Below are 24831 nucleotides of genomic sequence, written 5' to 3' on the forward strand. Positions count from 1 at the left end.
AGCAGGAAGTTAGAGAGTTTGTTGCAAAAATTGTAGAGCAACCAAAACTGGTGGAAGAGCCTTGAGGTTAACTGAAGACCTCAACAAAAAGATCGATCGAGTGGAGAAACTCCTCCACAAGCTTGAACAATGGACAACTTCATGAACGAAAGTTACACTATTACAAAAAGCACGCTCTCATACAAGGAAGCTGTCAAAGCCACAGAGCAGAGTGAGTCTCCTGCTGTGGGATTCGCTAAGCCAGGCGAATATCAAGGACCAACTTCAAGAAATTCTGCTATAATTAAGTTAAATAATACTCAAATTCAATTACTTGTGCAGATCGCTGAAAGTCTCAAGGATATCCAGACAGACTTCAAGACTATCCTAGAGCAAACTAGACGAGAAGTTCAAACTTCATCCATCCCTTAGGAACTAATGGACAAGCTAAAGAACCTATCTTTGGGAACATCTGAAAACCCAAAGAACGAAGGGGGTTGAGTCATTGATTCCCTACAGATCCACCACTTCTGCAAGGTTTTCTTTACAAATGAAAAGAAGCCATCAGACGAATAGCATCATTTAGTAGGTAGGCAGTGGTTTCCAGCTGTTTATCAACTTGTTCTGTAGCTGGATACCAGTCAGACCATCAATTGTCAGATGTACTCCGTCTTTGTCACTCCCGTTTCTTCAAGGAGTGAAGCAGCCTGAGCTGCTGGAGAGCATTTGTTGCATGGATAGCGGCCCTTTGCTATAGCTTGTGGAGATGCTGGTCAATCTTTGCATTGTCCTCTAGGGAGATTGGATATTGCCTGTGGAATAATTGTTGATATTGCTCAGCGAGGCTGATAGGGCTAAGAGAGTCTGGGTCATCTGAGCCTGAACTTCCATTGTAGGCTTTTCCTTTATCTCTTGGAGAGCAGGTGCTATGAGTCCCAATTTGTTGAGGAGTTCTTCCGGCCATTCTGAAATAATAAGGCAATTAATTATGCGAGATAAAGAATTTGTCAATTGATTGTCTTTCCTCTCAATATGTTCAAAAGTTATTGGAACTCCAATGCCAGTTACGTAGATAGTGAAGGCTAACCACCTAACTCGAGACGGTTTGTTATTTGATGACTTGTTGAAGAAATCATCTATGATGGTCTGACAGTCAGTCCTGATAATTAATTCTTTTTTGTCAAGATAATAAATTTTTAAGGCTTCTAGGGAATTCATAACAGCATGAATTTCTGCATCAATGGTTGATTTTATAGGAAGGAATTTGGCGCTTGCATATGCGCAGATTCTTTCAGTATTTCAGGTGTCATATTTATTTTGTTTTCACTTGCAAACTCCTCCCCATCCTTCCATACAGCCATCAACTTCAAGAATGATAAAGCAGTCTTCTGGAGGAACCTCCAGATCTGGTAGTGTTTGGACAGTATCTTTTATTTGTGTTACTAAGGCTCAATCCTGTGAGTTCATCTTCTTATCTCCAGTTGGGCCAGTTTTTGCATATAATGGGCTTAATAGTTTGCCCAAGTTAGAAATATAGTTCCTGGTATAATTTAGAAGGCCTAACCAGAAACGTAGCCCGTGTTTTGTAAGCAACTCCTTATTGTTAAAATCAGCAATTTTTCTGATAGTGTGGTTGAAGTTTGATTTTTTGATTGTCGATGATGGCACTGAGAAACTCTATCTCAAGAACTGCTATTTTCATCTTTGTTGGGTTTAGAATCAGCCCATGTTTCTGGATAATGTCCAACATGATCTTCAAATGTTGTGTGCTCTTTTTCATTTGGTGAGAATATCAATATGTCGTCGATATATACTGCAATGAATTCCTTCGTTCCTTTAAAACAGTTATCCATTTTTCTGAAATATTGTCGGGGCATTCTTCAAGCCAAAAGACATTACCAGCCATTCATACAGTCCGTCATGTACCCAGAAGGTCGTCCATTCAATGGAATCAAGATTCATAGCTACCTAATGAAATCCACTTTTTAAATCAAATTTACAATATATTTTTCTATTACTGACCTTTCTGAGGATAGTGTTGATTCCTGAAGGCTATATTGATCCTTGTTTGTAAGATCATTCAGTCGCTTGTAGTGAATATCATTCTTTCTTTGTCCTTTACTTCTTTTCCTGTCCTTGGATCAATAGTTGTTCCTGAATTTACAATAATTGCTATAGTTCTATGCCTATTTTTGCTTGGTCAGATAATCCGTATTTCGAGTAATGATTTTACATGTCTTGTAAAGGTCTCCTTTTGCTGAGGAGTTAGATGTCTCAAGGGCCTGTCTTCAATAATGAATCCAGATTCTTAATATCCAGGTGGCAGAGTACTTTGTTTCTTAACCAATGACATAGAGGATTTTCTCCAATGAAACCTTGGTTCCTTAAATCCGATAAGAGGGGCTTGAACTGCATTTGGAAATTTTGCAAAATTCTTTCCGAAGAGTAATTAACCATTTCCTTTATTTGTATATTCTTCCTCCTCCATCTCTAATTCTTCAATTGTTGCAGCTGTGGTCATAGTAGGTAAGGTATTAATGGTAGTTAAATTTTTGCAAAATGTTACCGTATTGCCCTCAATTTTGACTCCGCCTTGCATTGCTCTAATAAAGTTACACCCAATGATCATTTGAATGTGGTCACCAAGGGTCATCAGGAAGCTGTAAGTTGTAAGTGTAAGGAATTCTGAATATATTTGATCCTATGATCATCTTTCCTTGCTTTAGCTTTAGCCTAGCGGTTTGTTGTGAGTTAATACCGCTAAACTGGACCACGAAGGTGTTGTCTTCAAGAGCTTCCTTGGGTACTAATTTTTTTATCAACGCAGCAAGTTGTAGCTCCACTATCCAAAATTGCTCTTAATGAGAACCTAGGTACTTCAGGAATCTTTATCTCGACCGTTAGATTGTATAATATATTTTTGACAAGCCTGGGTCCTCTAAGTTCCTATGTTGCAGTTACCTTGCTTGTTGATTCTTCATATAGAACATTAGCAGCTTCTGCTTCTTCTACTGGCTCCTTTCCCTTTTCAAGATTATGAAAGTCTAAGCTTAATTCCTTCTCTAGTAAGAGCTTCTCATATCGGCCCTTATAATATGCAGCTTCCTTTTGTAGTCGCTCGATCTCCCCTTTGCACCAAGATATATAATATTGTTGTTCATGTATCAGATTTTGTGGGAAGAATGGAGCTGGTGTGGTTGGGGCTACAGACACTTTTGTATTGAAATAGTAGGGCACACATAAATTGCAAGCTGTGATGAGGCAATTTGGGCAATGAATCCTTGCCCTCTTTATAATCTCTCGTTTGTAACATGTACGGTTGATGGGTTGCGGGGGATCAATATCTTCATTATTGTGCCAGTTATGGACACAATTTAACTGATTCTCCCTGATTCTTATCTGAGGATGGTAATCACCATCTACCTGTCCAAGCATTAGAATTAACTCATTAGACCTTTGTAGGGTTTCAAGGCCTTCCTCTTCTTCAGAGATGCTGAAAATAGCATCGCTTTGTGCTTCTCTTTCTTGTACTGACAAAATATCATAATCTTTGGGAATATTAAGTTGTTCAAACATAGCAACTCGCTTAATATTCCTTCTGTCATTTGGACATTCCCTTGCGAAATGTCCTTCTTGGCCGCAGAGATAGCATTTGCATTTCTTATTCTTCACCAAGTGCTTCCTCTTTTCTATCCCGGCGTGAGACTCGTGTGGCTTGCCTTTATATGTCTTGGACCTTCGAATGTCATATTTCTTCTGGCTCTGGTTCTTATAATATCCTGGGATTGACATTTGACTACAGAATGAGAGATCCTTCAAGGAGCGTTCGAATGCAACATCCTTATACTCCTGTTCCAAGAATTTGTATGCAAATAAAACCCTTGGAAAGACACCAATTGTTAAACCAGGATATTTTGTGTCAAATGCTTCTTTAATCTTGCTTCCGAGTTACTAGACATCTTAAGCCAGAATTTTTCCGAAAGCTCTGGTCCAGTGTATAGCCTTCCAATTTTAGATGACAGCTTTAAATAGTCATTTATGTATTGAACAATGTTTTTTACATTGTCGCAAGATAATTTTTCCAAATCCCTGTAAGCTGCATCTTGAATGGTGGTGGATCCTGATGTTGGGTCTTTAGAGGAAAATACTCTTCTCATTTGAGATAATATATTCTGAGTTCCTTCTCGGTCATCGGCTATATCTATTAATGTTGTGTATTCTGCCGGATAATTCATGCCTCATTGGATCCAGGTTAGCTTTTCAATTTCTCCTAAAAGATTCTCCATATATTCTATCTTATCCTTAGGATCAGTAAAGCCTTGGCTAGCAACATGATTTTTAGTTATAGACTCCTAGCGAGTAAAGACATCATGAAAGAGCCTAATTTGTTCAGGAATAACAAATATAGCGCCATCTTGTTGTTGGGCTGAGGGCAAGGTCCACATTTCATTATTTTTGTCTCTGACAAACCTTATATTAGTGGGCCTTTGCTCAAAGGTGGGCCTTGATGGACTTGGATCCGCTCTTGTTGTTGTCGGCGAATAACCAGGTGGTCCCATCATTGCATCCTGGGGTGGATTATATGGGGAAATTAATGTACTTGTGGAGTATACTTGTTGAGGGTTATGTTGATTCTCCACAAGGCGTCTTAGACTTGGATAATCCATTTCGTACCCGTAGCAATTAGTTGAGATGATCCTTGGGTGATGTCAATTATATACAATCTTACTTTACATCATAATTTGAATTCATGACCACCAAATCACATTCATGACCACCAAATCACATGATAATAATTTTACTATCAAAGATCCCCTGTGCATATCGTATATCCTTGAATAGATTAACAATTGAACTACTATTGTGATCAAATATCAACAAATTTGAGATACATATAACTTGTCCATTTTAAGATTCAATGTGGTAACCAAACACTCTATAATCTCACCTACTGACAATTTACTATCATCAAAAGAAAAAACTAATTGCAGTTTACTGAAAAATATATATCTCATTGTGAAAGAATGGTTAATGGCGTACCTTACACAGATCAACACAAGCAAAGCTCCCAACCTAAGGAATTCAACTGTAATTCTTCTGTTGAAAAGCCAACTCAAAACATTTTTGCTACAGCTCTTTCGGCAGGATTTTGATACAGTTAATTTACTCCGAGATTGAGAAAAAGTATTCAGATGTAGAGGCCATGCACCATCTTTCATGTCGGCAGAGACGATCGAGCAAATCCACCATGTCAAAGTTTCTTTTTGTATATTTTTCATACAGCTGCACATACGGCTCCTGAGAAGAATATAAGATCATGGAAAAAAGAGTGGCGTAAAAGAAATCAGTGACAACACTCAACTTGGTCTGTTGGAGTTAACTAATCATTATATAAATCGAATGGTTTTGATAACTTCATGCTGCTTCGCATGATATGCATGGTTGAAATGTCGTGTCTCAGTTTGTGTAAGAAATTTGATCATAGGATGATGTTTTAGAAAAATAGGTTTCTGTTTATAAGCCAACCTGATGACCATGAGGAGCAGCATAGTTTTCCCTCATTAATATGCTGCGCATTAAAACCAATCATCCATGAACCAACACTAACATCGTCATGGGCATAAGTGCGAAGAATAGCCCTATGTTACAAAGTTATTGCATCAGTCATAAATTACATGTTCCCTAAATGATGTCAACCAATTGCCTAATCGATCAGTTAAAATAAGCGCACAAACCTATTGATAGAAATAAACTTTGCTAGGGCTCTAGATACCACAAACATCTCTCCAGAAGCATGCCGGAAATACCTGTGTCAACATAATGAGGAAGTTGATAACACAAAATATCTTACTGCAGAGGAAAACAATTTAAAATCCATGTTAAGTATGAACTGAAAGCCATTGCACTATGGCATCCATAATTGGACATGGAATCATCATTTAGTCAAAAAAAGTATTCAGGACAAAATAAACTATAATAAAATCTTTTTGAAATAAATTATCTACAAAACATAAATGCTTTTTGTACTAAATTGTGTTGACAACCAAAGGGTATCCTATTTGCTTGCCGCATAAATGCATGTGTTATGTGCCTTTCCATCAATGAATGCTACAATTTGTGTTGCAGTGATCTAGAAGTAGTCAAAATTTCAGCATGCTGTATAGCTAATATTCACACTGAGAAGAAATATGACAATAGCTTTTGATTACGCACCTAGACCATATTATAGATGTACCGCAAGCAGTAATTCTATTTACAGGATAACCTCAGCTTGAAGCTGGTATGATTCCACTAGCATTTGATTACAACTCTCTCTTATAGATGACCTCAGTTTGTAGCCAGAATGATTGAGTAGCATTTGAATGACACAAATTGTCTGACTAAACAGCAAGATTTTCATAAAGCCCTATGACCCAAATGGAAAAAGAGATTATACAGATACACAACAAACCAATGCTTATGCCTGTTTCAAGCTTGATACCACTTCAAGGATACATTCAAGTATTCACTAGTCCATGAGTGATTCTTGTCACTGTTTGCAACTGTTCTGACACGCATGCTGTTATGTTAATGTTTAATGGTAAATGAAAGTAACAAAGCTCCTTGATTGATATCTTCCTACCCAATACTTTAGCATAAGCGACTCAAAAATAACAGGAAAGATGAGTAGCAATCACTCTTGGAGAAGAGAAAACTGAAAAATTAGCTCTACCTTTACTCCCACATTTGGATTTTTGAATTCTGACCTTATATGATACCCATGTTTCTCTACCCTTTAGAAAGCCTTACTAGTGGGCTTTCGGAAGGTAGGCTCACTAATGGACCTAGCACTATATTTAATTATCTTGATTTGGGCACTTGGGCCGTCTAATGTTAATTTTTCATAATATTATATACATACACATAAGATTGATTACATGCTTTTACAGATTAAAATTAGAGTTTTGCTGCAACAGATCTAATAATCACCGCCAAAGTTATGAAGTAACTCTACTTGCAACCTCTCATTCCTTTCCAATCAGAGAATTCTTGAAGACTATTGTAGTTACATGTGCAGCTGATAGCCATCAATTCAAATAGTTCATAGCTATAACTTGAATCATAGCAAAAAATAACTACTTTTTCACTAAACACAATGTAACTTGATATGCCTAACTATAAATTAGTTCAAAAAATGCTTACGATTTTCCATCACCAAACTTCCACCATTCTGGTTCAAACCACTTCTGACTCCTGAATATAGTATTAGCAATCAATAAATATAATTAAGCTAACTTTCAGCACAAGACTATGACCTCTATTAATACTCACTTATCAGAGAAAACTTCGCCAGATTTCATACACCCAATATATGCACGGGGTTTGTCCAAGTGGGCTGCAAGCATTGTACCCAAAGCATCTATAAAAGCACAAATAATCACCAATCAGATTATTATTAAATGAGGAGCTATGTTAATGTTGATACATACATGAACATTCAGGGCCTGAAGCTAGCCAACTATGTTGACTGTTAATTATAGCCATCGAAAAACAAATTAACAACAGTTAGTTTATAATTCTTAGTCTACCTCAGACCATTGGCCTTCGGAGGGAAAGAAAAGAATAATATTCCAACTAACCAAGTTTTTCAGTATGCAAACAACTGATTTGTAGATATAGCATTGAAACCAGAAGAAAAATAAAGAAGAATCATTGACATGGTTTCCAAAACACACTAGAACTTTAGATGCAACTCCCATTTGTCCAGTCTCTCCAAAAGTAAAAGAAAAAATGTCAGGATCAAAAAGTAATGGAATGCAGTTTTTGTCAATGACCCACTTGTAGTAGTTGGACAATTAGATATAAAACAGAAACAACAGATAGGGATGGTTTCATGCATTTACAACTTACATTTCGGAAAGGAAACACAAGATGCATTAGAAAAGACAGCTCGTCCAGATGTCATGCTACCTAATCATGCTCCTCTGAAGTAAATAAATGAATTCAAACAGTTTGTAGTGGATATTCTGAAAGTCTCTTCTCCAATTAGAATCAAGTCCTAGGTACAAGCATATTGATGTGGCTAGCTGTAGCATCAATGAGATTCCTTTGCTGTGATTGGACTTCTGTTTTAAACATTTGTTATTATCAGTACATTGTTGTTATCAAACATTTGTTATTTCAAATACTTGTTCACAATAAGTTGTTTTGCTTTACTTGATTCTAGTTATTTCTGGTGGTTTAAGAAGACATAAACAATTGGTTATGTTCTATATCTTGGTGTATCAGTGGACTATGAAGACATTGTTCTATACTGAAACATTAATCGAGTGGTGGAAGATTCATTCATCCTATTGATTATGGTTAATAATAGGATATCTCCAGTTAGATTGAGGGCAAAGTTAAGAATGAAATATAGTTTGTTAGATGGAATGTAAGAGAAGAGGAAATCCTCTAACGCACAGGAAACATATAAGACCTCCTCTCCAAGTAACAAGCAGAAGGGATCGAAAGGATTTAAATTTATAAAGAGGAAATTTTCGACATTTTTATTTTCTTTCTACACTCCATTTTGTCCAAGTAATTAGGGGATCAAAAGTAAAATATCCTTCCTCTCATCTCATTATTTCAAGCAATCAGTTTTTTAAATCCCATTCTACTCCATCCTCCACCTCTCTCCCCTCCTTCCAAGTAATCATGGGCTAAAAGAATTTTCAACAAGAGGAATCGGTATAGCTCATCTAAAATACTTGTTACAACTAAACACTTCTAGATCAGTGAATCAATAAAACAGAATTGTTATTCAGTCAATCTTATTGCATGAGAAAAGCAGTATTATTTAAGTCGAATTGATTTGGAAGGATATATCTAGGCAATTCACAATAAACATACCAATGTTAACATAAACATCATCATTAATTTTAGCATAGAACTCAGCATCCCATGCTTCTGCTGCATGAGCAAGAAATAGTTTTGTCTTTTTCGGTTGTTCCTCAGAAGCTTCCACATGATTATCCTGTTGAAGATAAGAACAAATTGTTTAATCATTCAAATGAAGATGTGATATCATCTTAGCTAGATGCTAAAATACTTCAGCTGGTGTTCTATGCAAGATATTTTTTGCAAATGACATATTGAAAAAAGTAACATCAACAAGCATATAGAAAATCAAGATACTACACATAGAACGCTGTTAATAAGAAAAATGAAGATAATCAATAAAGAATACAAAATTTTACAGTGCCAAAAGAGGATACCACATAATACTGAGGAAGAGGTGATGCTGCAAATGAAAGTTTGCTTGCTTCTGTAGGCAATTTCTTTATTAAAATTTGAAGAACAAGTTGGTAGGGGATCTCTCTGATAGACCCTAAAATATCCTTGTCTCCTAAGAATTGTCATAAAATTATTAATAAGATTTACAGGTTTCTAGAAATCTAATATTATTAGTAACTTCAATCTTCATCTGATAAGATTTACAGGTTTCAGGATGCATCATTACACAACAAAGATAAGCATATTGTTAAAGACAAAAAGCTCTTTTATCATGTTTCCATCAGTTTCTAATTTCATATGCATCTGACAGGAAGCATAAAAGCAAACATCTGCCTCAGTGTATTCCACAGGGAAGAAATAAAGTAAAGATCCAAAAAGAAGATAGAATTCAACTTATTCTTAGAAGAGGAATAGAAATTCCAGTTACTTTTAACTGTGTCGAAAAGAATGCAGAATGATTGTAGCTTACTATCATCATTATCCTTTGTTTCCTCTTAATAAACTTCAAATTTGGTGCTAATATATCATCACAGGATTTGTTTTACCATTGTAGTTGAACTGATAGACATGTAAACAACTAAAAAAAGTAATATTTTTAGAGTCAGAAATAAGATGAAATATAAACATAAAAGGCACATTTTGAACTACATAAACAAGGATAGATAAGGACAGCATTAAGAATATGAACCTGAAATACAGTTTAAACATACAAGTATTATAAAATCATTTGTCTTCCAATTTTCGTTGTCAATCTCTCTATCAGCACTATCTCCACGATTTGCACTGTGGAAGAGTAAAACTATCTCAAATAAAAAACACATCAAATATGATCATGTTTCATTGTCAATGTTTGAAATTTACCTTCGTCCTATCACAAATCGTGCTACCACACCTTTTTCTAATTCCAGTTTTTTCATTGCTGCACCTGAGAACAAATGGCAAGAAGATACTCATAACTGAAAGTATCTAAAACTGAGTAAACCCCCCAAATTTAGTATTCTAAAATCTTGATGAATTCTCTGAAAAAAATCTTGAGAATTCTGCCCATAAGGAGGAATGCAAGAGGAAAAATTCATCCTCCATGTAAATTCTTTTACAGTCTGTTTGCATACTAATATATCCTAGTTTATCTCATAGAAAACATGGGGCATTGATCATCTATTTTTCAATCCGAGACAATGAAACCAACAGTAATCAGTATGTAACTGCATAGGCTTAAAGAGTCTATAATAAGTTATACATTTCATGAATTCGATGAATAGGTATAAGTAGAATAAAGAAGATTGTACTGCACCAGTTGCAAGCTATGACTTTCTAACTGCGTCCCTCTGTCTTTTTTCGTTCAAATCCTGTAGCTATTCCTATAACAACAAGCAGTCTTTTCCTTGAAAAATTAGGCCCGTTGGTCTCCGAAGAGTACTGCCCAACAAGCCCTTTGTGTCTCGCCACCACAAGCTCCATCTCCAGAGCCGCTAACTTTTTGTGCTGTTGTCTGAATAGCAAAATATTCATGATCTTAACCCAACCTTTATCCCTACTACTCAAGAAGAGGCTCAAATTAAAGAGAAGCAATCTGAAAGCAAGTCACCTGCAGTCTACCAACTTCGGCGTCTCATCAACTGATATAGCAGATTGTCCCTAATGTTGATGTACTTCAGCTAGATTAGAATATAATAGTAGGGGGATGATAAGATCCTTTAATGGATCTATTCAAATAAATCCATTAACTTTATTTCCTTTTTAAAATAAGTTTTAGACTTTTTCTTTTTTATTCTAGATAAGTTTTAATCTGACATTTTCTCATGAAAATGTATTTTTATTTTATTTTTCTTTTACACCTTTTCTTTTGAAAAGGTAGTTTTATTTTATTTTTCTTTTAGACCTTTTCTTTTTGAAAAGGTAGTTTAGGTCTCTATTTAAAGAGACGTTATGTAACTTTGGAAGATAAGTAATTTCCCTTTTAATTAATCAATTTCGTTTGATTATTGGAGGCCGATCCCCTCGAAGCGATCACCCTATCCCCTTTTCCCTTTCTCTTTCGATTTTTTCACGTGATAGGCCCTCGGGTTCCTATCAACTTGGTATCAGAGCGAGTTCATTTCATCTTCGTCCTATAGTATCTCGCAGCAACTTCAACAAGCGCATGGTCTTAACCCGACTTCAAGAAAAGAAAATTCACTCTATCATGACGACCGGAGGATCTTATCCTGACGCCAAATGGGCTCTGGAATTTGAAGCTAAGCACGAGACAAGGATGGATAAACTCGAAAAAATTATGGCATCGTTGGTCACAATAGTGCAAGAATTGAAGGATCGTTTAGAAGCATATTCCAGCCCAAGCATACTAATCAAAAAGGGAATAAATCAACAATCTCGACAACAACAATATGACCAAGGAGCAAACTCAAATGAAGATCGAGAGCACAACCATCTACGTATGAAGGTGGAATTTCCTCGCTGGGAGAACAACGATCCGATTGGATGGATTTCAAGGGCTGAAAAATATTTTCGCTTCCACAGCACGTCGGACAATGCAAAGGTAGAACTAGCATCTATAAATCTTGAAGGCGATGCCATCCAATGGTATGACTGGCTTGAAGCATGCCATGGGCCTCCAAAATGGGAGGAATTCAAGGAAGAACTCATTAATCGATTTAGCCCCTCCGGTTATGAGAATGTTGATGGAGAATTGGCCAAAATTCGACAGACTTCAACCGTACTAGAGTACCAAGGGCGATTCGAGCGACTCTCTAATCGAACTCGTGATTGGTAAGAAAAGCAACTACTGGGCACTTTTATTGAAGGACTTCGCCTTGATATACGACGAGAAGTAAAAATGAATCAACCCCGCACCATGAAGGTTGCCTTATCCTTTGCACGACTACAAGAAGAGAAGATCAATGAGGAAGGAAGAAAAAATAACAAGGTAATTCGTGAAAACCCATCACATTATTCAACACCTCGTAGATTGACAAAAGAAGAGATCAAGGAAAGGATGGCAAAGGGATTATGTTGGCATTGCGATGAAAAGTGGCACCGTGGTCATCAATGCAAGCAAAAGAGGATACTGATGATTGAACCAATAGAGAACTCTGAGGAAGAAGATGATTTCTATGAAGGTGAAACACAAGATAATATCAACGAAGTACAAGATGACTCTATGGCAATATCAGTACATGCCTTAGAAGGACTACAAACTCCGCAAACAATGAAGGTAAAAGGATTCATTAAAAAGCAACTAGTTATGATACTTATAGATTCAGGAAGCACCAACAATTTTCTAGACTCAACCTTAGCAAGGAGGCTTAAACAAAAAATAGAGCGAGCATCTACATTTGATGTTAAGGTGGCGGATGGAAGATCACTTACAAGTCCAGGAAAATGCGAAGGTATTAAAATTATCTTACCAAATTATGAATTAATCACAGATCTTTTTCTTCTACCCCTGGATGGATGTGATGTTGTACTTGGAGCACAATGGTTGAGAACATTAGGAGACATAATATGGAATTTCTCTCAACTAACAATGCGCTTCCAAGATCAAGGAAAAGAAGTTTGCATCAGAGGCAAGAGACAAGATACTATCACATCAATCAGTAGTTATCAGGCAGAGCGGCTATTAAAAAAAGATTGCTCCATTTTTCTCATGCAACTCTCCATCAAAAAGGATCCTAAAGGTACCTCATATACCCCTCCAGAATTAGAGGCACTTCTTTCTAAATTTTCTATGATATTTGCTGAGCCAAAGGGACTTCCTCCATCACGTTCACATGATCATCGTATACCTCTAATACCGGGAAGTGCACCAGCAAATGTTAGGCCTTATCGCTACCCTTACATACAGAAGGAGGTAATTGAGAAGATTGTACAAGAGATGCTTCAAGCTGGTATTGTTCGCCCAAGTGTAAGCCCATATTCATCTCCAATACTGCTTGTGCGAAAAAAAGACGGAAGTTGGCGAATGTGTGTAGATTATCGGGCACTCAATAAAGTTACGGTGAAAGATAAGTATCCCATCCCCATTATTGATGAATTACTTGATGAATTAGGAGGTTCCTCATTCTTCTCAAAATTGGATCTTTGCTCAGGCTTCCATCAGATAAGGATCTATCAGCCGGACATTCCAAAAACAGCCTTTCGGACTCATGATGGTCATTATGAATTTTTAGTCATGCCTTTCGGTTTAACTAATGCACCTTCTACATTCCAAAGTTTGATGAACGATATTTTCAGGCCTTATCTCCGCAAGTTTGTTTTGATTTTCTTTGATGATATCCTTGTTTATAGTTCATCATTCGAAGATCATTTGCATCACCTTTATAAAGTACTCACTCCTTTACGTGAGCATTCTCTTTTTGTGAAAATATCTAAGTGCAGCTTTGGGACAACTAAGGTGGAATACCTTGGTCATATTGTAAGTAAAAAAGGAGTAGCTACTGATCCCTCAAAGGTGCTAGTTATGAAGGAGTGGCCCACCCCAAAGAATATCAAGGCATTACGTGGTTTTCTGGGTCTCGCAGGTTATTATCGTAAATTTGTAAAAAATTATGGAAAGATTAGCGCTCCACTAACGACTTTGTTAAAGAAAGATGCATTTAGATGGTGTCCTGAAGCAAAAAACGCATTTCAAAATTTAAAGGAGACTATGACGACAACACCAGTTCTTGCACTACCTAATTTCAATAAGCAATTTGTCATTGAAGCCGATGCATCTGGAGTTGGAATCGGAGCAGTACTTATGCAAGAAGGACAACCATTAGCTTTTACTAGCAAGGCACTATCTCCTCTACATCAACAGATGTCAATTTATGACAAGGAAATGTTGGCTATCATACATGCCGTTACAAAATGGAGACCCTATCTTCTTGGCCGACGCTTTCAAATACGAACTGATCATAAGAGTCTTAAGTTCATCTTGGATCAACGTATCTCAAATATGGATCAACAAAAATGGATCAAGAGACTTTTAGGATATGATTATGAAATTGTTTATAAGAAGGGAACGAAAAATACAGTAGCTGATGCTTTATCTCACCTTCCTAACCAAATAGAGTGTTGGTGTTGGAAGGTTGCAAACATAGTCCCACATTGAAAACACATGGGAAAGATCATGGGTTTATAAAGAGAAAGATATCTCCATTGGCATGAGGCCTTTTGGGGAGAGCCCAAGAGCAAAGCCATGAGGGCATAGGCCCAAAGTGGACAATATCATGCCATTGTGGAGATATCTAAATTCTTTTCGATCCAACAATTGGTATCAGAGCCCGGACTGCCAGAAGGTTTAACCGCCGACTGGCACAAGAGCTATGGTCTGATTAAGCCATGTGGATACAATAGTGACCTCGAACAAAGAAAGTGGATATGTTCGGATCAAGAAGACCAAACACCAGGCAGGAAGTCCTAGTTGCGGCTAGGCAAGGAAGTCCTAGTAGGTCGGGTGGACCGAGGGGTAGGAAGACCTGGTGGGTCGAGGATCGAACATGGGAAGCCTGTGGTCCTTTGTTTGAGGGGGGATTGTTGGTGTTGGAAGGTTGCAAACATAGTCCCACATTGAAAACACATGGGAAAGATCATGGGTTTATAAAGAGAAAGATATCTCCATTGGCATGAGGCCTTTTGGGGAGAGCCCAAGAGCAAAGCCATGAGGGCATAGGCCCAAAGTGGACAATATCATGTCATTGTGGAGATATCTAAATTCTTTTCGATCCAACAATTGGTATCAGAGCCCGGACTGTCAGAAGGTTTAACCGCCGACTGGCACAAGAGCTATGGTCTGATTGAGCCATGTGGATACAATAGTGACCTCGAACAAAGAAAGTGGATATGTTCGGATCAAGAAGACCAGACACCAAGCAGGAAGTCCTAGTTGTGGCTAGGCAAGGAAGTCTTAGTAGGTCGGGTGGACCGAGGGGTAGGAAGACCTGGTGGGTCGAGGATCGAACATGGGAAGCCTGTGGTCCTTTGTTTGAGGGGGGATTGTTGGTGTTGGAAGGTTGCAAACATAGTCCCACATTGAAAACACATGGGAAAGATCATGAGTTTATAAAGAGAAAGATATCTCCATTGGCATGAGGTCTTTTGGAGAGAGCCCAAGAGCAAAGTCATGAGGGCATAGGCCCAAAGTGGACAATATCATGCCATTGTGGAGATATCTAAATTCTTTTCGATCCAACATAGAGTTCACTGCTATATCCTTAGTAACTTGCAAAAACTTGGAGAACATAAAAAAAGAGCAAAAGGAAAATTCAGCGGCACAGGCTCTCATCCAAAACATATTACAAAATTCATCGCCAGAACCCCACTATTCTTGGGATGGAGAAATTTTACGATATAAAAATAGAATCTTCCTTCCAGCAAACTCAGCTGAAAAGGAAGTAATACTAGAGGAATTTCATTGTTCACCAATTGCAGGGCATTCTGGCTTCCTACGCACGTATAAACGGATTTCAAGAGCTTTCTATTGGAAGGGAATGAAGAAGGATACCAAAAACTTTGTTGTTGAATGTGATATATGTCAAAGAAACAAAGGAGAAAATGTAGCAAGACCAGGTCTTCTTCAACCCCTTCCTATACCTGAACAAATTTGGACAGACATTTCCATGGATTTCATAGATGGGTTACCCACTTCACAAGGACAAAGTACTATCATGGTGGTCGTTGATCGTCTGACAAAGTATGCCTATTTTTGTACATTATCGCATCCTTATACTGTTGCCCGTGTTGCTCAAGCATTTGTTGACCATATAATCAAACTACATGGTCTGCCAAGATCTATTGTCACTGATAGGGATCCGGTTTTCACAAGTAAATTTTGGAGAGAATTATTCCAATTGCAAGGTACTAAACTTAATTTTAGCACATCCTACCACCCACAGTCTGATGGACAAACAGAGGTTGTTAATCGATGTTTAGAGAATTATTTACATTGCTTAAATGGTGATAGACCCAAGGAGTGGGTTCGTTGGCTTCCATGGGCAGAATGGTGGTACAATACGACCTACCACTCAGCTACTAAGATTACCCCATTTGAGGTCGTTTATGGATGTATACCACCCTCAGTTAGCTCATACACACGTGGATCAACAGATGTGCATCAAGTCGACCAAAATCTACGCACAAGGGACCAAATATTGCAACTTTTGAAAAACAACTTATGCGATGCACAAGCAAGAATGAAGCAATTGGCCGACATGTATCGTTCGGAAAGAGAATTTGCAATAGGAGATTGGGTTTTTCTAAAACTACAACCATACAAACAAAGTTCAATTCGTCGTTCAAACTCTATGAAGTTGTCACCGAAATTTTATGGCCCTTATAAAGTGATAGAACGTATTGGACCTGTTGCTTATCGCTTGGAGCTTCCACAAGATTCTAAAATACACCCTGTATTTCACGTGTCTTGTTTAAAGAAGAAACTAGGCGATAAATTTACTCCTCAACAACATCTTCCTGAAGTGAATTCAGATGGTGAAGTTAAATTTCAACCTTATGCTATTTTAGAAAGGAGACTTGTGAAGAAGAACAATCAAGCAACGGTTGAGCTATTAATTCAATGGGACAATTTATCTATCGATGATGCAACATGGGAATTATATGATACCATTCAAGAAAAATTTCCAGAGTTTATTGATAAACAACCTTGAGAACAAGGTTGTTTTGAAGGGCGGTGGAATGATAAGATCTTTTAATGGATCTATTCAAAAAAATCCATTTTATTTCCTTTTTAAAATAAGTTTTGGACTTTTTCTTTTTTATTCTAGATAAGTTTTAATCTGACATTTTCTCATGAAAATGTATTTTTATTTTATTTTTCTTTTACATCTTTTCTTTTGAAAAGGTAGTTTTATTTTATTTTTCTTTTAGACCTTTTCTTTTTGAAAAGGTAGTTTAGGTCTCTATTTAAAGAGACGGTATGTAACTTTGAAAGATAAGTAATTTCCCTTTTAATTAATCAATTTCGTTTGATTATTGGAGGCCGATCCCCTCGAAGGGGTCACCCTATCCCCTTTTCCCTTTCTCTTTCGATTTTTTCACGTGCCGGGTTCCTATCAGGGGATGGAATTTGACGACAAGGCTAGTCATTTAACGGAAGAACAAAATCTAAGAACCTGTCCGGTCCTTCGATCCAGTTCCTTGATGAGATAAACCCTGCTCTGCGCATCCTGCCAGAGACTGTCAAAAAAGAGAATAACTGTGATTAAAATTCGCCATTTTTGGATGCCAAAAAGGGGGAAAACACTAGCATTCGAGTAAAAAACAAAAGGAGAAAAATGCATCGGACGTAGAGTAGAGGACCTAAAAGGGAACCGACCGGTCCGCAACGTAGAAGGAAGCCATGCCGGCGAACATTGCGAGCATGACGGCAGAGATCCGGGAGTTAGGCAGCGGGCGGGGACCTGATCCCCGGATCTGCATCGCTATTGCTGCTGCCGCCGCCACCGCCGCCCCCGACCCCTGCACTCACCACGATCCTCTTCCCCTTTCTCTCCTTCCGCTTACTCAGATGCGATCGAAACAATTTTGCAGGTGGCTTGCGGACAGATCTTCCCTCGTCCATTCGCCACCCACCAGACTAATCAGCGAAAAATATTCGTTTTCATTGATTTTCCAAATTCCTCCCCAACTTTTTGAAATTGCCATACCCCTCATTCAACCGATTTCAAGCCAAATCTTGCCGTGTTTACTACGATAGATAAAGACAACGAGTTTTGTTTTCCTCCTAATTAAATTTTATATAATGAATTAATAATTTGAGTTCCTTACTAAATTTTAATTTCTTCTTGTGATGTTTTTCTGTTTAAAAATATCTATTCCTTTTCTAATCATCCTCCCAAGTAAACAGACTCCTAGACCTACGACTACGAGAAAGCCGTTGACCCACTGTCTTTTTTGCTTTCAGGAGAGAAACGAAGGAGTAAATAAGGGTTGAGCAAAATTTATGTTAAATGGATTGAATTAAAATTTTTGATTAAATTATTCTAAAATTTTGTAAATATCGATTATCTCAATTAATTTGGTTTATCTTAATTTTAAAACTCAATAATTCTTTAAACCAAATAAATTAATTTATTTAATTTTTCCTTTTTATAACTACGTTAAGAGATTTATATTCAATTTATGATTTCGTTCTCAAAATTACTGATTCAAAAAAAAATAAAATCGAATAAAAATATATTATCATTAAAAAATCAATTAATTTGATTAAATTAATATTTCATCGTTTAATTTTTACTGAAAAGTGGCTCAAGAAGTCACGCATCCGCCGGAGCTGGGATGAACGGGCAGTGTGGCTGGTTGCGAAGCCTCGATTGGCACTCTCAGCTCCCCCTCGACGTGACCGATCTCGATGTAATGCAAGGTTAGTACTCCGACGAGCAATTTTATCTTCGTCTTCGCTCTTCTCAAGTAGCTGATTGTGAATTTCGATGGGCATTTGTTTAGGATGACATACTTTGTGTGGCCCATTACTTCTGTATAAAACAAGAGTTGTTTTCTTTTTCCTAACTGATCAGAGTGATATTCTTATGGGATGATGAAGTGATTTTGATCCCAGTGGGAAGATTATCCATAATGATTTAGTAGAATTCTAATAGACTAAATAAAAAGGCAAATAATATTGGGAGATGGAAAATAGTTTGGCCTGCAAGAGTTTCATGTTCATGATTGCTCTATTATAGGAAAAGGTTATTATATTCATCGGCGTCTCTCACAATTTGTCCTTGAGTTATAATTGATCGTCAAGTAGTTAAGAGATTGAAGAAGTTTTTTTCCACCGAGGGCATGCATCAATTGAAAATTTATCTATACTCCAATTGTAGTAAACCTGTCACCTCTAACCAAAATGGCACTCTGTGGGGACCCCATAATTGTTCTATGATTTGACATGTAAAAATTTTGGAGTGCAAAATTAATCTTTTTATAATAGTCAAAAATCAAGATGGCGCTATTATTTTTTCAAAATCATCAGAAGGACGCTCCATTTTGATTTTTTTTATCAAAAGGGTGTCCCACCATACTGTTTAGCCATATACAATTACTTAACTGTCATTCAATATTGTTCATTATTGTTATCTCTCGCCTAATTTTTTAATTGGTTGGGTACGTTATAGCAGCTACAGTTTTGTAGCTGTTACAACATAAATGTTAAGTGAGCAAGTCGAATTCACATTGTTGCAACTATAGTTTCATAGTTGCTATAATAATTATAGCAATTACGGTTTCTATTATAACAGTTATGATTTCATAGCAACTACAACGTAAATTCCTACCGTTCATGTTGTAGATGCTACAACATGAATTTTTATCAATGTTGAATAGATTAAATATGTATTATAGTAGGTATGAAACTGTAGTTGCTACAACAGTTATAAAATCATAGCTGCTATAACATGTTCGATCGAGATAATAGTACTGAAAATAGTATTAGAGGGTAAATTCTAGATAATTATACACGGCTGAACAATAGAATGGATGCCTTTCTTATTAAAACAAAAAATCAAAGTGGGTTGCGCTTTGATGATTTAGAAAAAAAGAGGCGTCTTTTTTACTTTTGCCTTTTAATGTTTTCAACTGCTACAAAAGGTGTTTCCTTCTCCCTGATTCTTAAATTGTGAGTCTAGGTTAATTCCATACATTTTGTCCACTATCAGACTCTGCAGAAGGCTATTTCACATATAATTGTCAAATTTTTTATTGTTTATGATCATCTTATGTATTGTTTACTTTGCTTCCTTTCTATCTTTCACTTTTTCAACTCTAACTAATTCAAGATGTCCTATTTTGGAGATATAAATATTTCAACATTGGATTGTTTCTTAAATTTGTCTTGTCTAATAATCTTGCAGACTTCCTCTATTCTATGAAGTGGTAAAGTATAGCATGTGTCTTGATTTATCTATGTTCTTCTGAACCTCACATTTCACCCAATCTTCTAAACATATTGTGATTCATCTAACAATTTGATTGGCTTGTGAGTTTAATCTAGAAATTTGTCGAGCATAATCTTCACATATCTTAATGATTACAAATTCTTGTCCAATCCACTTTCAAATTATGTCCTTTGAATCAAGCAAATAAGTCTAGTAAACAACCTCTAAAAAGCAGTTGAAAATTTAATTGGTCAATCTCTTTTGAATGAGACATAGCTACAAATAATTTAGGGCAAAAGTAAGAAGGATATCCCTTTTTTACCGGATCGTCAAAAGGACATCTTATATTGATATTTTATCAAAAGGTACCCACCTTCTTGTAAATAATCTAATTATCCTATAGTACTGTTCTCATTATCATCATATCTCATGCCTAAATCAGCACGTAGTAACTATAAAACTAAGATGCAACAATCTTGTAATTGTTATAACTAAGTTGTCACACAGTTGTAGGGCTACGGTTTCGTAGCTGCTACAACATGAAATTTTTCTTTTTTAAAACTAAAATTGTTTAAAGTTTCTGAAAATGATTTAAACGATATTCTTTGAGCCTGAAATTGGGTCATTACAAGTAGGGGTGAGTATTCGGTTAAAATCGAACCGAAACGAATTAACCTAACCAAACCGATTTTTTTTTTCAAACAAACTGAACCGAATTGATTTTTGATAAAAACCGAACCAATCCGAACCGAATTTTCAATAAAATCGAACAAATCGAACCGAATAAACCGATTTTTTCTAAACATTTGATTTGACTTAATAAAAATTTGGTTCGGTCTAAAATTTATACAGTAAAAAATCGATTTGGTTCAAAAATTTGGTCTATTCGGTTTAACTGAATAAAAAAAATTCAAAACGTAACCCAAACCGAATTAACCTAATTAACCGATTTTTTGGAGAAAAAAATCGAATTTCCGAATAAACCGAACCGAATTTTAAAATTCGATTGGTTTGATTAGTTTATTCGGTTTAACCAAACTTTTGCTCACCCCTAATTACAAGATCCACCTCAAAACCAAATATAGATCTATGAACGAGTCTCGATTTGATATATTGTGAATCCAGTGATTCAACTTGAGTAAAAAATTATGGCTCGTGAAAGTTTAGGGTTTAGAATTCATATTGTAGCAACTATAAAACCATAACTGAAATAACTATGTAGTAGGTACAAAATCGTAGCTGCTATAACTGTGTGACAACTTAGTTGTACTATCTGCAAAACCGTAGTTGCTATATAGTTATAGCAGCTATGAAACCATAGCTTCTACAACATCAATGTTAAACCTTGAGAACAACGAAACACATAATATATCAAATCGAAGCTCATTCAAAGATCTACAAATAATTATGGGGTGAAACCCACAACTGTCAGGTTTCAGGCTCAAAAAATATCGTTTAAATTCCTTTTTGGAGGCTTCGAACAATTTTAGTCTTTTAATTTTTTTCATGTTGTAGCAGCTACGAAGTCGTAACTACTACAAAGTGTGCCAGCTTAATTGTAGCAGCTATGGGTTCGTAGCTGCTATAACTGTGTAGTAGCTACACGTTTGTAGTTGCTACAATGCACCAATTTAGACTAAAAGAATTAGGAGAGAGATAATAATGAGAATAAACTGCTAATGTGTAATGGAGGATAGTTAGATAATTGTAAATGAGGATAGGGCACCCTTTTGATCAAAATAGAGCATCATCTTGATGATTCCAAAAAAAAAAGTGACACTCTTTTGACTTTTGCCCAATAATTTAAATGTCTTTATATCCCCTTGGATGAGAGAACTTAGTAATCATCTTGTGAGGCATAACCTCTAACTTAAAATATTTTAGCCAAAGTTAACAATAACTCGCTTATCTATGCTTATAAAGTTTCTTTATTAGCCTATAATTCACCATGTAACACTACATTATAAGAGCATCCACATCAGTTTCTTTATCCAAAATGTATAATTTAAAGTAAAATTTTTTTTATTAAATTTAAATATCCACTTTTTACTATTTCATATATCAGCTTCATTTTTTCCTCTCTCCTCTGTAATGTTTAGGAAATGAATTTTATTTCCTAAATTTAGAGAAGTACTATTCATAAATGTAAAATTTAAGAAATGGATATGGTAGATGCAAAGGTTTTTAGCTACCCTATCCAAAATTTAAGATAAAATCTTTAGATAAAGTAACTAATCTGGATGCTCTAAGAGTATTCACATCAGCTTCTCTAAATGCAGGATTTACCTTAAATTTTATATTTTATTTAAAACAAATCTTTGTATCAACTAACTTATTCATTCCTTAAATTTAGATTTCATGAATAGTACTTCTCTAGATTTAGGAAATAAAATTCATTCCCTAGACATTAAAATATTATTTAATTTGGGAGAGAGAAAAAAATAAAGGAAATGGATTAGGTAATGAAAAATAGATATTACATATAGGGAGAGAAAAAAATAATTAAAAAGTGGAAGAAAGAGAAAAAAATAAAAAATAAAGATAATAGAAATTTTAGGGTGTGTGGTTTATCTTAAATTTTAGAGATATTATAAAGAAATTGATTTAGATACTCTAATATCTCCCACTTAAAGCTTGACATCTCAATTTAGGTACCAAATCTAACTCATCCCCCAAAAATTACTCCTAGTCTCATGCAAGATCTCGTGATACCTAGATTATACCCGCTGTGTACTAATTTTCCCATCGGTTTAGATGAGAGAACTAACCTATGAACTCGTTATACACATCAATCATTTAAGTTTGTAAAGCTTATTTGTTGTCTCACAACACATATTTGGAACTTAATTGGGGCGTCACAATCTTAGTAGTGAAAACAATGTTTCCTATTTTATCAAAAAAGAGTATAATATCATTTATGCTTGTTTATGTGAATGCATAGAACTTTATCCAATTATTTTTAGTGGCAAAACAAGAGGCTTAGATAATGCCTGAATTAGAGGCAACTTGAAATATTGCATTGAGATTAATTCAATCACGCAACATGTGATGCTGGTGGCCATGATTTTTGCAGATTTGTTCGATCTTCGGTGTATGCTTAAGTTGTAAGTTAGAAGTAAGACTTAGCTTTTGTCGGGTGTTTTCATGGAATTTTTGCTCTACGTTGGCAATGTCTCTTTCACTGCAATTCTTCTCTGAGTTTGAACTTGGAATCCTATTGTAATAGATGAAGAGTCATTGTTTATTCTACACAACTACACTTGCAGATTCTCTTTCAACTGTTCCAATGCCTCTGCAAATTGTTTATGTTTGCCTACTTTGATTCCTAAGTGTCTTCACTTTCATATTTTCTCCTCTCTCGCCTTTGGATATCTTTCTGTTTGTTGGAATCAATCCAACAGCGGAGCCATCCATATCCTTCTTTTTGCTAGTCCTTCGACACTTGTGTCCGATGGCATTATCGTATCTAAAAGAATGATATTATTAGAGTCCGGTGCAGTTGTTACTATCAAATTTAGCTCAAAAGTTATTAGGTAGTGTTTTTTGGGTAATGTGGCGGCATCATGTCGCCCTGAGTCATGTGTGATTAAAAATCGCGCTAAACTGTCCATCAAAGTAAAGATGGATTAAATTTGATCCAAAGGGAATCAGATTGAGCCCGATAAAATAATGGATTTGACTGAAGCTACTCAGTGCACTCACGTCCAAGAATAAAATTTGTTTGGAGACCAGACAACTACTAAAACTTGATTTCAATCGTCAACATTATCTATGTCTCAGCTTCATATCTCGACATCCTCTATGTTTCTACCTCAGATTTCGACATCATCCAGGTCTTAGTATCATATCTCGACGTCCTCCATGTCTCAGTCGTCAATATCGCCTCTATCTCAGCATCAATTGCCAGCATCGACTCTGTCTCAGCCTTAATCGCTGACATTATCTATGTCTCAGCCACGATCCTAACATCCTCACTCGGCTTCAGTCGTCGACATCATCCACGTCTTGGCCTTAATCACCGGCATCCTTCATGCCTCTACCTTGGATCCTGACATCACCTAAGACTCACTCTCATTCACTAATATCATTTATGTCTTGGCCCCGGATCCTAACTATAGGGATCTTTTACGAAAAATAATATATAAATGCAGCGGAAAAAATGATCCCTCCATAGATGCATGTGAATATAGTATACAAAGTGTGATAGAATGACTACATTTATTGTATGAACAGTATAATCCCGACAGTAACTTTGATTCGGTAGATCTCAGCACGATCAGAATGGTCGCACCTTTTCGATATCCACATGAACACATTTTATATTCGTCGCACGAACTAGATTTTGGAGAAGAACCACCTTCAATATGCTAGCAACTTGGATGGTTCGGTCAAGAAAAGAAAAAAAGAAATTAAAATGATTCACACGAAAATGCATTGCAAAATGCATACCACACTAACTAAACACACATCGTCTAGCTGTGTCTCGACTTGATTTGGAGCTTCGGCCAAAGATCAGTTCAGTTTTGGTCGGATGCCAATAGTTTAAAAGAAATACTTAGTCGTATTCGGATTCAAAATTTAGTTATTTTGTTCTCACCTAATCAATCTATCTATTATTTTCAAATGAGAAGAGATTTAGGATATGGAATTCGAGTGTAGACGATATGATGGCTTATACGAGTAGCCTAGCGGTGTCAAGTAAGCTAGATTGCCCGTGACACAGGACACG

The 24831-nt window shown here is 36.3% G+C and overlaps 1 pseudogene; it reads right to left on the minus strand.

The window, feature by feature from the left end:
- Nucleotides 1-278: 278 nt before the first annotated feature.
- Nucleotides 279-17818, minus strand: LOC122001793 (annotated as a pseudogene).
- Between the last annotated feature and the right edge of the window lie 7013 nt (nucleotides 17819-24831).

The sequence above is a fragment of the Zingiber officinale genome, chromosome 7A (genome assembly GCF_018446385.1).
Source record: "Zingiber officinale cultivar Zhangliang chromosome 7A, Zo_v1.1, whole genome shotgun sequence".
Lineage (NCBI taxonomy): Eukaryota > Viridiplantae > Streptophyta > Magnoliopsida > Zingiberales > Zingiberaceae > Zingiber > Zingiber officinale.